At 35.7% G+C, this 13,181-nt stretch overlaps 1 protein-coding gene across 2 annotated transcripts in view; it reads right to left on the bottom strand.

Moving 5' to 3' along the window:
* Positions 1-4,521, bottom strand: part of LOC121376444 (protocadherin-11 X-linked-like) — a 29,291-nt gene extending 24,770 nt beyond the window's left edge. For both annotated transcript variants that reach the window (XM_041504319.1, XM_041504318.1), the window contains exon 1: positions 4,340-4,521. The gene's annotated coding sequence lies outside the window, so the exon portion shown is untranslated. The remainder of the gene's footprint in view (positions 1-4,339) is intronic.
* Between the last annotated feature and the right edge of the window lie 8,660 nt (positions 4,522-13,181).

The following is a 13,181-nucleotide window of genomic DNA, read 5'->3' as shown; positions in this document are numbered from 1 at the left end:
AAGGAGACGTTTTTACCTACAATACCAATTTCCTAAGAGGACTTTCAATTACATGTACTCCATTGTCAATATCGACCTTTAATTCTAATTTTATTCAGGATCTTTGCGCGCCACGTAGTGTAAACTATTCCTAGATAATAATTTATACGTTTTTGTTAGATCCATTATTCGAACAGTTTTTCGCATTTAATGGACACAAATGACTTCTACTGTGTTCATCCGCGAAGCACGTAGACAACAGTTTGGGAACACTTTATTAATGTATTGATGTTTGAAAATATTAGTAAATGGTTCTTATCGTATATTCAAAACAAATGTAATATTGAATATATTTCACTACGGCTTATTCTAGAAATGATTAGCCCAAGAGATCAATAAAGAGATTAGTAGTATTTGGTATATTATGTACTGTAAATTATAATAGAAGTCCATGAATATATTAAAATGTATAGTGTAACAACACTTCTAAGACTGCACAATGGGCAACTCATTTTACGTGCCCCTATCCACTAAGGTTCAGGCACGCTCGCCCCGGATTCAGCCTCTGGCATCGCCAGTGACCGACTCCGGGACTGCACAGCCTATTTTTAACTAATACGCGTGTAACTACATGTAAATACATTTACAATGCTTAAACACCTGTGTTTAAGAAAAACAGGCTTCGTAAAGTCGGCCCTTACTGTTTTATTGTTGAAATAATACATCCTATTGTTAGAGTATAATGTGAACTGAAGAGAGAATGCTATTGTTATGTTAATGGTAACACGACTGTCAGGAATAGCAACGGTAGCTTAAATAAATTAAAAACAACAGTAGCAATAACAGAAGTAGTAGTGTTGAGTAGTAGTAGTAGTAGTATAGTAGTAGTAGTAGTAGTAGTAGTATATAGAAAACACCGGAGTAACAATAAAGTAGTAGTAGTAGTAGTAGTAGTAGGTGAGTAGTATTAGTAGTAGTAGTAGTGTAGTCGTAGTAGTAGTATATAAGTATAGTAGAGTAGTAGTGAGTAATAGACACTGGCATAGCCAGAATTTTATATTGAATGGTTACCCACATTGGAGGGGGAGCGAGGCCACGCTCCTGTCTATAAGTTGTGTTATGAGGTGTCAGAAAATTATAAAGAGTAGTAGTAGTTGTCAGTAGCGACAGCAGTATTAGGAGTAGTAGTATAGTATTAGTAGTAGTATTCGTAGTAGTGGTGTTAGTAGTAGCAATAGTAGTAGTAGCAATTGTGTAGTAGTAGTATAGTAATTATAGTAGAAGTTAGTAATAGTAGCAGCAGCAGTGGTGGTGGTAGTAGTAAATGTAGTAGATCTAATAATAATAGTGGTAATATTAGTAGTAGTAATAGTAGTAGAGGTAGAAGTAGTAGTAGTAGTAGTGGTGGTGGTGGTGGTAGTGGTAGTAGTAGTAGTAGTAGTAGTATAGTAGTAGTAGTAGTAGTAGTAGTAGTAGTATACATGTAGTAGTAGTTGTTGTTGTTGTTGTTGTTGTAGCAGCAACTGAATCAGTAATGGCCGACGTAGGAGTAGTGGTGGTAGCAGTGGTAACAGTGCTAGCAATGATGATAGTAGTGGTGTTGATGGTGGTAGCGATGATGGTAGTAGTGGTGTTGATGGTGGTAGCGATGATGGTAGTAGTGGTGTTGATGGTGGTAGCGATGATGGTAGTAGTGGTGTTGATGGTGGTAGCGATGATGGTAGTAGTGGTGTTGATGGTGGTAGCGATGATGGTAGTAGTGGTGTTGATGGTGGTAGCGATGATGATAGTAGTGGTGTTGATGGTGGTAGCGATGATGGTAGTAGTGGTGTTTGATGGTGGTAGCGATGATGGTAGTAGTGGTGGTGTGATGGTGGTAGCGATGATGATAGTAGTGGTGTTGATGGTGGTAGCGATGATGGTAAGTATGGTGGTGTTGATGGTGGTAGCGATGATGATAGTAGTGGTGTTGATGGTGGTAGCGATGATGGTAGTAGTGGTGTTGATGGTGGTAGCGATGATGGTAGTAGTGGTGTTGATGGTGGTAGCGATGATGATAGTAGTGGTGTTGATGGTGGTAGCGATGATGGTAGTAGTGGTGTTGATGGTGGTAGCGATGATGATAGTAGTGGTGTTGATGGTGGTAGCGATGATGGTAGTAGTGGTGTTGATGGTGGTAGCGATGATGGTAGTAGTGGTGTTGATGGTGGTAGCGATGATGATAGTAGTGGTGTTGATGGTGGTAGCGATGATGGTAGTAGTGGTGTTGATGGTGGTAGCGATGATGGTAGTAGTGGTGTTGATGGTGGTAGCGATGATGGTAGTAGTGGTGTTGATGGTGGTAGCGATGATGGTAGTAGTAGTAGTAGAAATACATTAGTAACATTAGTAACAAAGGTAACCATTGCCATAGAATTAACAGTAGTATTAGTAGAATTAGCAGTAGAATTAGCAGCAGTATTAACAGTAGAATTAGCAGTAAAATAGTAGTAGTAGCAGTAGTAGTAGTAGTAGTAGTAGCAGTGGTGGTGGTGGTGGTGGTGGTAGTAGTAGTAGTAGTAGTAGTAGTAGTAGTAGTAGTAGTAGTAATACAAGTAAGTAGTAGTAGGGGTAGTAGTAGTAGTAGTAGCAGTAGTAGTAAGTAGTAGTAGTAGTAGTAAGTAATAGTAGTAAGTAATAGTAGTAAGTAGTAGTAGTAGTAGTAGTAGTAACTAGTAGTAGTAAATAGTAGTATCAGAACCACTAATAGCATCAGTATTATTATAATTTAAAACTACTAGTAATTGTTGTATTAATAAAATACCTACTTGTACATGAACTGTCCGAACACACGTTAACGAGGTCTACCTCAGTGACAGGTTCTCGAAGAACCGGCCCGTGTCCGAACACGAAATGATGGACTTAAAGCAAACGCCTCTTAAATTAGTAAACGAAGTAATTCAGAATACCACTTGAGTTACTTACGGAGAATGAAGTGTTTTACACTCAGAACTTAAGTTCATTATCTGGACAGCCTGAAGTGGAGGGGAGGGTGCGGGGGGGGGGGGGGGGGGGGGTAAGCTTCTGGTGACGAATACCTCAACACGACATTGTGAAACAAAACCGGTGTGTTGTTAGCTACAGTTCTTAACATTGGGACATTAACGTGTGTGGTGTTAGTTGTAAAATAAAACATTAGCGGCCCGCGATGTCACCAGTCACGAAACAATCTCGTTTGCGGAATACCACAAGACTGCCACGAAAAGAAACAGTGTGGTAGAAAACTTGCTTTATAAATTCTCAGTTTACAGGCATGAAGTCAAAACAGCATTCCAAAGCAGTCGCGGGCCAACAAGTTCATATATTTATAAAATTAATATAAGAAAACTATAAATAAGATTTTTTTTATTATTGTCGTGGTTAAGAATTTTTTTTTTTTTTTTCTGTTGCTGCAGGTTTTTGTTGTTGCTGTTGTTTGTTTTGGGGTGGGGTAGTAGCAATTGTAGTAGTAGTAATAATAGTAGAAGTAGTGGTTAGTACTGTTAGTATTGTTTATTTTTTTTTTTTTTTTTTTTTTTTACTTCTGGGTGGGGTTGCTTTATTATTATTGTTATTGTTGTTATTGTTATTGTTATTGTTATTGTTATTATCATCATCATCATTATTGAAATCAAATTTTTGTTTATGTTTTTATACGGTTCATAAAAAAGAGATAGAGGTGTTTACATTATATTATTACTGTTGTTGTTTTTATTATTGTTGGTGTTATTATTGGTTTGGTTGTTGGTGGTTTTCTTGTTAATAACTGAGGTTTAAAGCTTTATCATTATCGTGACCATCAACATGTCCATTTTTAGAAATAGCGGTAATAATACACTATACGATAAAAATAAGTATTAATGTAATATTTGTGTTGTTTTCTTGTGTTTTATTCTCTCTTTATGTATAATTAAACTCATTATATTTTTACTTCCTACTTGACAATTTAAAACAAAACAAAACATTATTATATTATGTTATGTTATGTTATATTTATATTATATTATATATTATATTATATTATATTATATTATATTATATATCTTTGCATTTTTATTTATACCTTTTAGAATATGTTTTCTTACTGCTTATATGGATTTTCGCTAATATAAAAAAAATCCGCGTGCAACTTCTTTATAAATAATGTTAGTAAATATACAAATAAAATTACGTGTCTCAATAATACATTTTAAGAATTAAATATTCCAAGAAAATTGCTATCTCTCTGGAAAAGCATCTCAAGTAAATCGTTTTCCACTCAACGTCAGGTTAAAAAAAAAACATTCACGAGATGAAAGTAAACGTGTCGAGAACAAGCAAACTGAAAATGGTCTTCACTTACCCAAACGTTCACTTGCCCGTCATCTTACGAGGGGATTAGAGCGTCAACAAGAAAACAAACAACAGGTAACCGGTGTAGAGGTACGCACTAGACTGTGATAGAAGGTGACATACGGGGTGCCCGTATTCGAAAGTCAAACACCCGTATTTCCACCTTTCCCCGTACTATATCGCCTACACTCGCTCGCAATTGGCTGCCGCGCCCGGGAGAAACACGGGTGGCTTTTGATCTTGTCAATATGAATTTATTAACTCGCCAGCCAATAAACCACTCGCACGGCTGTTTGTGTCGGGTCGTACTTTACGATTATTGTGGCCAGGGTCAGGGCTGTCCGTAATAAAGGTGAGGTTCTGTCTACAGAGAGGGAACTGATGTTATCGGGGTGAAGAGGAAACCGTTTGATCAGTTCAAGAAAATTAAACGAGCTGATGGCTGTGATATTTTGTCAGTAAATATGGAATACTCTACATATAATGTGTCCAACAATTTATATGCTACGAATACATATATATATATATATATATATATATATATATATATATATATATATATATATATATTATATATATATATTATATTGTGTATTTTAGGTATTTTAGTTCTCTTTGGCATGTGAAATGAATGACAATAAAAGTCAGTTTTGTGCACAGAAGGAAATTATTGATAAGATATAAAAAAAAACATCTAAACATTAAAAATTATAATACAAAGCTGACATATAATAATTAGTTTTTATTTATATACTATAGTCCGTTCCATCATTATACAAAAATGTTTGGGATTTTTTAATAAATAATTTCAGTTTGGTTTGACGTAAGAAAAAAAGTAAAAGTGTTTTGGAAATAACAAAAATATACTATTTTTGTGTGCAGTTTAAAAAACAATCGGTTCAGAAATAAATAACTTGTAGTAAAGTCCATAGTATGAAAAAGGCGTGCCTGTGGCAACGACTATAGTTTGCAAATACGTTTAGTGTTTTAAGTATTGACGTGCTTTTATTGGCAGCATATTCAGTTAAATTATATTTTGTGCAATGATCTTTTTGAAAATTTGTTTTTTTTATTATTTATAGTGTAAATAAATATAGGCTTAACGGGGATTTATCGAGGCATACTTAGTTAAATTATATTTTGAGCAATGATCTTTTTGAAAATTTGTTTTTTTTTATTATTTATAGTGTAAATAAATATAGGCTTAACGGGGATTTATCCAGGCATACAGTGGGTCCGAACATAGTCCCTTTTCCGAAAGAAAATGTGGCACTGAAAATTCCCAATTTCTATGGTACAAATTCTCAACATATATATTTACTTATGTCCAATCACGCTAATTTTGCCAATCTCAATTGCCTATTTTAATTATGATTTTGTTTCTGGTATAAACTAAATATGATTAATTTAAAAAATATATATATAACGAATTTTTTTTTTTACTATATTCAATTTAATATATGTATTAGTTTGCAATATGATGTAGAGGGTGAGGTCATATTAAACTGTTATGTCTTCATCACCAAATACTCCACCTCCCTCGGTCTACCCTGAAATGGTGACGAATTTTATGGCTACAAAATGGACTGTAAATGACAGTGGTCGGAGCCTAACCAAGTTGTAGTTTTTGTTTTCTTTCCATTTAACACTTGACACCTGATCGCACACGAAAGGCTTTTACAAAGGTATTCCCGCACCGCGACGAAATAATGGCCGGGACGGGAGCTAGCCTCCTTGATCTGAAATCACTCGGGTACAATCGGCATTGCCCGGGGCCATCGCATCAGAACACTGCAGCTAAATTGACTGACAATCTCGGGACTACTTTTGACAGCGGCGCAATCTGATAAGCTTATAATATTTAACTTTTAAAATGGAATAATGCTTTCTTTGAGACGAGTCGCGGTTTTCCTAAACACCTCGAGGAGAATGTGTTCAAAGGGTGTGTGCAGGAGTGGTCTTGTTAGTGTGTTTTATCTATGTTTGTCATTCTTGTATCTACTAGTCATCAAAAAAATAATCATCTTCCTTAACTCATGTTACTGTATAAAGGTAATATAATATAAAAATATTTATTACCCCAGTGGTCACTCATAACAGGGGAAATATTTTCTATATTTTCTCAGTGGGAAATATTCTGCATTGGTCTAACGAACAATACTATTGGACGATTTGACACTTACAAACCAATGACTTTGTCGGTACTAAATATGACGTCATCACGATTTGGCAAACACACAAAATGACGTCATGTAATTTAATGAGTTTGCGTTTACGGCTCTGTTTTTTGGGGTGTTAAATTTATAATAAAAAGTCAATTTAATATAATTTATTATAGATTTTGTACCAAAATAAAGAAAACTTTTGTTTTTGAAACTTGTCTATGAACGTGATTAAATTACAAAGTTATAGCAATACTCAGAACAGTGCGTAAAGTGTTTACATCGTTTCTATACATGCACTTGCATGTGTGTCGAAAATAAAGGCTTTTATAGACAAAATAGCTGAGGTAATAAATATAATAACAAACTCGGTACCAGTTATTATCAAATTTATATCCCTAACGAATTAATTTTCATTTGTCATTCGCTAAAGCTCGTGACAACTGAAAATTATTTCACTCGGGACATAAATTTGATAATAACTGGTAACTCATTTATTATCCTCTATGTAAATAAGATAGGAAAACCACCACAACATTTAATTTACCTGTTTCGGAATGCGTGATTGTTTTTCAAAATTAACAATAAAAATTGTGCGTAATTAATAGGTATTCATGTGTGTGTATGTGTGTGTGCGCGTGTGTGCGCGCGTGTGAGTGCATATACACGTGAGGTATGCATGCACATACTGAGACACTAAAACAAAATAATCTGTCGTTCTTTTAAGATTTTTAACACTAAGTATATTACATTGTTCTGATGTACTGAAGCTGACTCTCCTCTCTCCAGGGTCTAATCACTGCCTATGTCAATAGTCAAACTCGAGGTGCGCATGTCTGAGCCTTCAGTGGATTTGAGCATGTCAGAGAATACCCTGACCATGACTGTGTGGAGTCAATGGGGCTATCGAACTATCAACCTTCTAGGTCATTTCTCAAAAACTTATGTGCATTATTAATATATTATTCTTAGTTTATTTTATTTTTATTTTATTTTAATTTTTATTATATATATTTTTTTTTTTTAAGTTTCTAGATTACATCTCAAAAAACTATGTGTATTATTACTATTTTTATTTTATTTTATTATTATTTTGTTTGGGGTTTTTTCTAATTGTTGTTGTTTTTGTCTGTTTGGGTTTTTGTTTTGTTTTGTTTTTTTGTTGTTGTTGTAAATAGTTAATAGTTCGGTACACTTTGGCTAGAAGGATAGTCTACATTGCTAAAATTCACCTAAAACCCTTTTGGCTGAGCAGAATTTTTTTTTGGGGGGGGGATTTGCGTGATTTATTTTTTGTCCCGTCATGGAATTTAGGTACTATGTTTTTGTTTCAAATTCATCTTATGCAGTCACTGGTGCCAAAGGTAATGCTAAAGACAGTCTGAACTTTAAGATAACATGGACACGTACATTCTGTTTGAATATGGGTCTGGACTGGAGCCAGTTAGGAAATTTTATTTCATTTTAACTTACTAGTATTTTCGTGCCTATATACAATTAAGGTTCAAGCACGTTGTCCTAGGCACAAATCTCAGCTATCTGGGCTGTCTATCCAGGACAGTGGGTTAATTGTTAGTTGGTTAGTGGTTAGTAAGAGAGAAGAGGGTGTAGTGGTCTTACACCTACCCAATGAGCCCTTAAGAACTCGCTCTGGGTTGGAGCCGGTACCGGGTTGAGAACCCTGTACCTACCAGCATGTAGTCCGATGGCTTAACCACTTCGCCACCGAGACTGGTAGTTAGGCAATAACAACTAATCACTGATCCTCTGTCCTGGACAGACCGCCCAGATAGCTGAGGTGTGCCATGGACAGCGTGCTTGAACCTTAATTGAATTTTTAAAAACGAACATCAAGTAAAACATGAATAAATACTGAGTGCATATTTATTATTAGTCACTGTCTTTTTTATATGTAACGTGTGCGTGTCAATGTGTATTTAATGAATTTACGTTACATTATGTGTGTATTGTGTGCTCTAAGGTTATGAAGCATACAAATAACGAATTTAACGATAATTCCGCATTCCTTCTACATATTATTATACCGGAGGTAATTCTATAGCTAGTCGTTGCTGGTAGTAAAGTATGTATAAAGTATAGCCCACCGCAAGTACTCCTTACACTTGTACGTATATTATACTGGTTTAATGTAGCAAACCCACTGACAGCTTTTGAGCAGCGACAAACTTCACGTTTGTGCCCCAATGCCGATATACTGCCTTGAAAGCCTCGCACATCAAATAATCATACACCTTTTATTCCTTCTCCCCATAGATGATCAGAACAAGGTAATTAAGGACACCTTGCAAAGAAATCCAAATTAATGTTTGCAAATCCTACACAAAAGTTTACAAGCGAAAACCAGCCACTTAGAAAGTTTGTAAACAGGAGATACAAGCAGTAGGGTCCGCCCAACAAACAAGCCAGTGAACTCTGAAACATGAAATCATTTCGGATCACTGCCTGCTTTCACCGGGCCCATAATGAACGCCTCGGAATGAAGCGAGTCGCAATCAGATTCATACAAGGCAATGGTGGGGGCTTTTGTGCTTCCGCCTCGTCCCGTGGGGAGCGGGTCTTGTTTGTATACAGCCCTAAAAGCAGATGTAGAAACGACCCCCCGGAGTTGGGTGGTCAATGACGGAGTCGCGGCTCGGTGAGTCTTGACAGGTCGGCAGTTGGACGATCAAACAGAACAAATCCACCTTGACCATTTTCCGCGGACCCAGACCGTAACATCTAATTACCGGGCGGGCTTTTTGACAAGGACAAGATTACCTGATATTCAATATTTTTAATTTAATATTGGACACAGTGCAGTGCCGCTTCGCTGGTCGTCTCTTTAGCTAGGCCGAATGCACGCACGCACGAGAGAAAGAGAGAGAGAGAGTTTGCGCCACAGGATGACCAGTGTCCAGCAGAGTAGGCAATCTGTCCAGCCCATTACCTGCCTTAAACAAGTGATTCACTGGACGGATAAAACAGACCCACAGCGTCATCCGTTGCCATGGTACACTAACCAATACGCATGGATTAATCAAACGAAATCCATCGATATAGACACCATACACAGACTGTCGCGTGTATTTTTGTGTTTTTTTCTCATTCAAGGTTGTTTTAATATAGCTTTTAAAAAAAAACATAATGTTAATGATTTAGCACATGTGGGTGTATTGTATTTTGTCTACAAGGTATTTCAGAAGTAGATATTTCTTTGATAAAAAAAATTAAAATGTAAAACTTTTTTTTATCATCTGGTGAGATTTTTTCTACATATATAAATTTAGAATGTTCGCTATTTTACTCATACTAAATTAAAATGTACTCTGATACATTAAATAGTATATATTCTGAAACAAAAGGAAATTTATGATTTAAAAACAACTATATATACTCAACAACGAAAGTTTAACTAATGTTAAAAGAAATGTTATAACATTTATAAATGAACCTATTTTTATTAATTAGCATTCATATCTGAAATGTTTACCATTTACTAACAACATAAACTCATCAACCTTTGTCTTAACACAACAGGAGGACCTGGTTTTCTTTTAAATTTATTCAACCATGGCAAATTTAGACGTCATAAGAGATATTTGCTAAACTTTCGTTGTTGAGTATATATAAGTTATTTTCTAGTACATACATACATACATACATACATACATACATACATACATACATACATGGAAGCTTCGATAGCTCAGAGCGTATCGTGGTTAGTCTTGCAATTTGCGGGCGAATCGGTGCCACTGGTTCGAGTCCCAGCAACGGCATGGGACAATTTGTGAGGCCAGAAAGGATTTAATTATCCCCTGCGCCAGTGCGTTAATATCTATGTATGTAACAGTATGTAACCTCGACATACATACAATATATAGATATTCATACATCAATACATACATACATACATACATACATACATATCATTGTATACATAATTATTTTCCATAATTATGTATACAGGTATACACTAATTGCGGAAAAATTGTACATTGAAGGGTTTTCTTAATAATAAAAGAAAATTCACAGTATAAAAGAAAATTCACAGTATAAAAGAAAATTCACAGTATAAAAGCCTAATAAAACATTTTATCAAGGTTTTTGTTGTTTGATATGATAATGGAAATATTTGTTTCGCATTGCAACCACTAACTTTACTATTATTAGCCTATCAGTGGACGGTTATCGCACCAAAACCTTTCAGTGTTGTACGATTTGATTTTAAGAATGAAGATTAATGTCAACACACAATATTCTGTCAACAGGTATCTTATCTCCACACACGAAACCCGCTGAATACGGCGGTACACATTCTATCGATGGCAACACCCAGACAATATCCAATATTAGGGGAATCTGGGGTCATAACTCAGCGGCAGACAATGATCTATAGGTCAGTAAATTGACGAACAGTGCGAAACAAAAAAAATTTAAGACGAAGAAGGACTCAATGGTCATGTATTTGGGTTATCACAGCGGGTGGCTAACCCATGTCTTGTCGGAAGCGTAAAGACAGCACACGCTGGTTGCCGGTGATAAAGCAGAGTTCTTATTAACCCTGGTTTTAATTCAGCAGGGAATTTGCCCTTGTTTGCTTGTTTTGCTGCTAACTGTCAGAAGTATTGGCTTGGATTATGGAGACTCTGGCATGTTGTGATTGTTCCTGTGTTAAGTGTGTTTCTATTGAGATAGCGCTACTGACTCAAGTGTGGACACCGGGGAATGTTTCTTCTCGAGAGGTAGAAACCCGCCTTTCTGATCCCAGGCCTCAGTGACACAAAGACGGCGACGCGTTCAGCCAGAACTATCTTGTCAGTGATAACTAGAAGCAAGATTTACGAGGCTACCGTATAACGATCTAATCACACACTTCATCGAAACTGAACACTCGCATTTTAATATACATTAGAAAATCAATTAAGGACGAGCAGAAAAAAGTTAAAGTTTGTTTTGTTTAACGACACCACTAGAGCACATTGATTTATTAATCATCGACTACTGGATGTCAAACATTTGATTATTTTAACACACAGTCTTCATTATCAGAGGCAGTAATTCTGACATGTAGTATTAGAGAGGAAACCCGCTACATTTTTCATTAGTAGCGAGGGGTCTTTTATATGCACCACCCCAAAGACAGGATAGCACATACCACGACCTTTGATATACAGGTCGTGTTGCACCAGGGGAGCGCTTTACCACTGAGTTACGTCCCGCCCCCGGACCAGTAGACGTTTTGGTAATTATTTGCTGATGTCATAATATTTGTGATCACAGATGGCTTCTGAACATTGCAAAATTTGACCAGTGATAGAGGCAAACATCTTACACACAGTGGGATTTTCGTGCAGTTATAAAAACTATTAAAATGCTTATTTGGCTAGGAAGGAAGGAAATGTTTTATTTAACGACGCACTCAACACATTTTATTTACGGTTATATTGCGTCGGACATATGGTTAAGGATCACACAGATATTGAGGGAGGAAACCCGCTGTCGCCACTTCAATGGCTACTATTTTCGATTAGCAGCAAGGGGTCTTTTATATGCACCGTCCCACAGACAGGATAGCACATACCACGGCCTTTGACATACCAGTTGTGGTGCACTGGCTGGAACGAAATATAAATGTTAATAGTATCAGAAATGTGTTAATGTAAATGTCAATGAACTGTATTGTGTTTTCTAATTTAAATAAGTAAATCATTCAATCTATCAATCAATCTATCAATACATTGATTAATGAATTAATTAATTAATTAATTATTTATTTATTATTTATTTATTTTAAATAAATAAATAAATAAATAAATAAATAATGTTTGACATTGGGTAAAGTAGTAATACTTGTATGACTAATTTTAAAAGTAACAACCGCTATATGATTATCACTGCTTTTCAATTCAGTGAACATGATAATCGTTTATATAGTGAATCGCAAAAGAAACGTCACATGTAAGTGAGGTTTCAATATGGTTATTTACAAATGTTCGAATATATGATTTGGAACATCTCGAGAAAGTCCATGTTTTGTACACACCATCTGTGCTGTCTGAGGAATGTTTTCTCAACAGTGGTGAGGAGGACCCAGGAATGAGGAATGTTTTCTCAACAGTGGTGAGGAGGACCCCACTTGTACAGGTAATAGTTGGGGCGTTAAACAAACATGTTGAAGCTTCACTTATATGTGACGTTTCTTTTGCGGTTCAGTATAACATCATGTCTGTGTAGAAGTATTTCTTTGACACTTAACTCGTACTCGACATCAGATACTGCTGTTGTGTTGACATCTGCATTTGTTACAAACTCAGAAATGGACTTTTAAGACCATACAAACTTCACACTGAAGTTTTAAATTTCAGAGATTTAGTTTTTTAGGTGCGAGAATGCTATGTGACATCAGCTTTGTTTTTACAAGATTATCAAATATGTTTAAACAAATTAATGACATTTTTTGTTTCAACGAGCACATACCATTACTATTCCGTATTTCTTAACATAACTAAACCATGACAATAACTAATATAACTTATTTTAATTTCATTAACTTCTATATTTAATGAAACCCAATGCTTAGACGACAATAATGAAGAAAGGTGCACTTTTAAACCGCCCACAAAAATGTCATCAATGTATAAGTTAACATTGGTGTTTGCCCAAGCTAACTGACAAGTCAATACCTCG

This window comes from Gigantopelta aegis, chromosome 6 (genome assembly GCF_016097555.1).
Source record: "Gigantopelta aegis isolate Gae_Host chromosome 6, Gae_host_genome, whole genome shotgun sequence".
Taxonomy (NCBI): Eukaryota; Metazoa; Mollusca; class Gastropoda; order Neomphalida; family Peltospiridae; genus Gigantopelta; species Gigantopelta aegis.
Note: the sequence above shows the minus strand (reverse complement) of the source record. Positions and strands in the feature narration are given on the sequence as shown.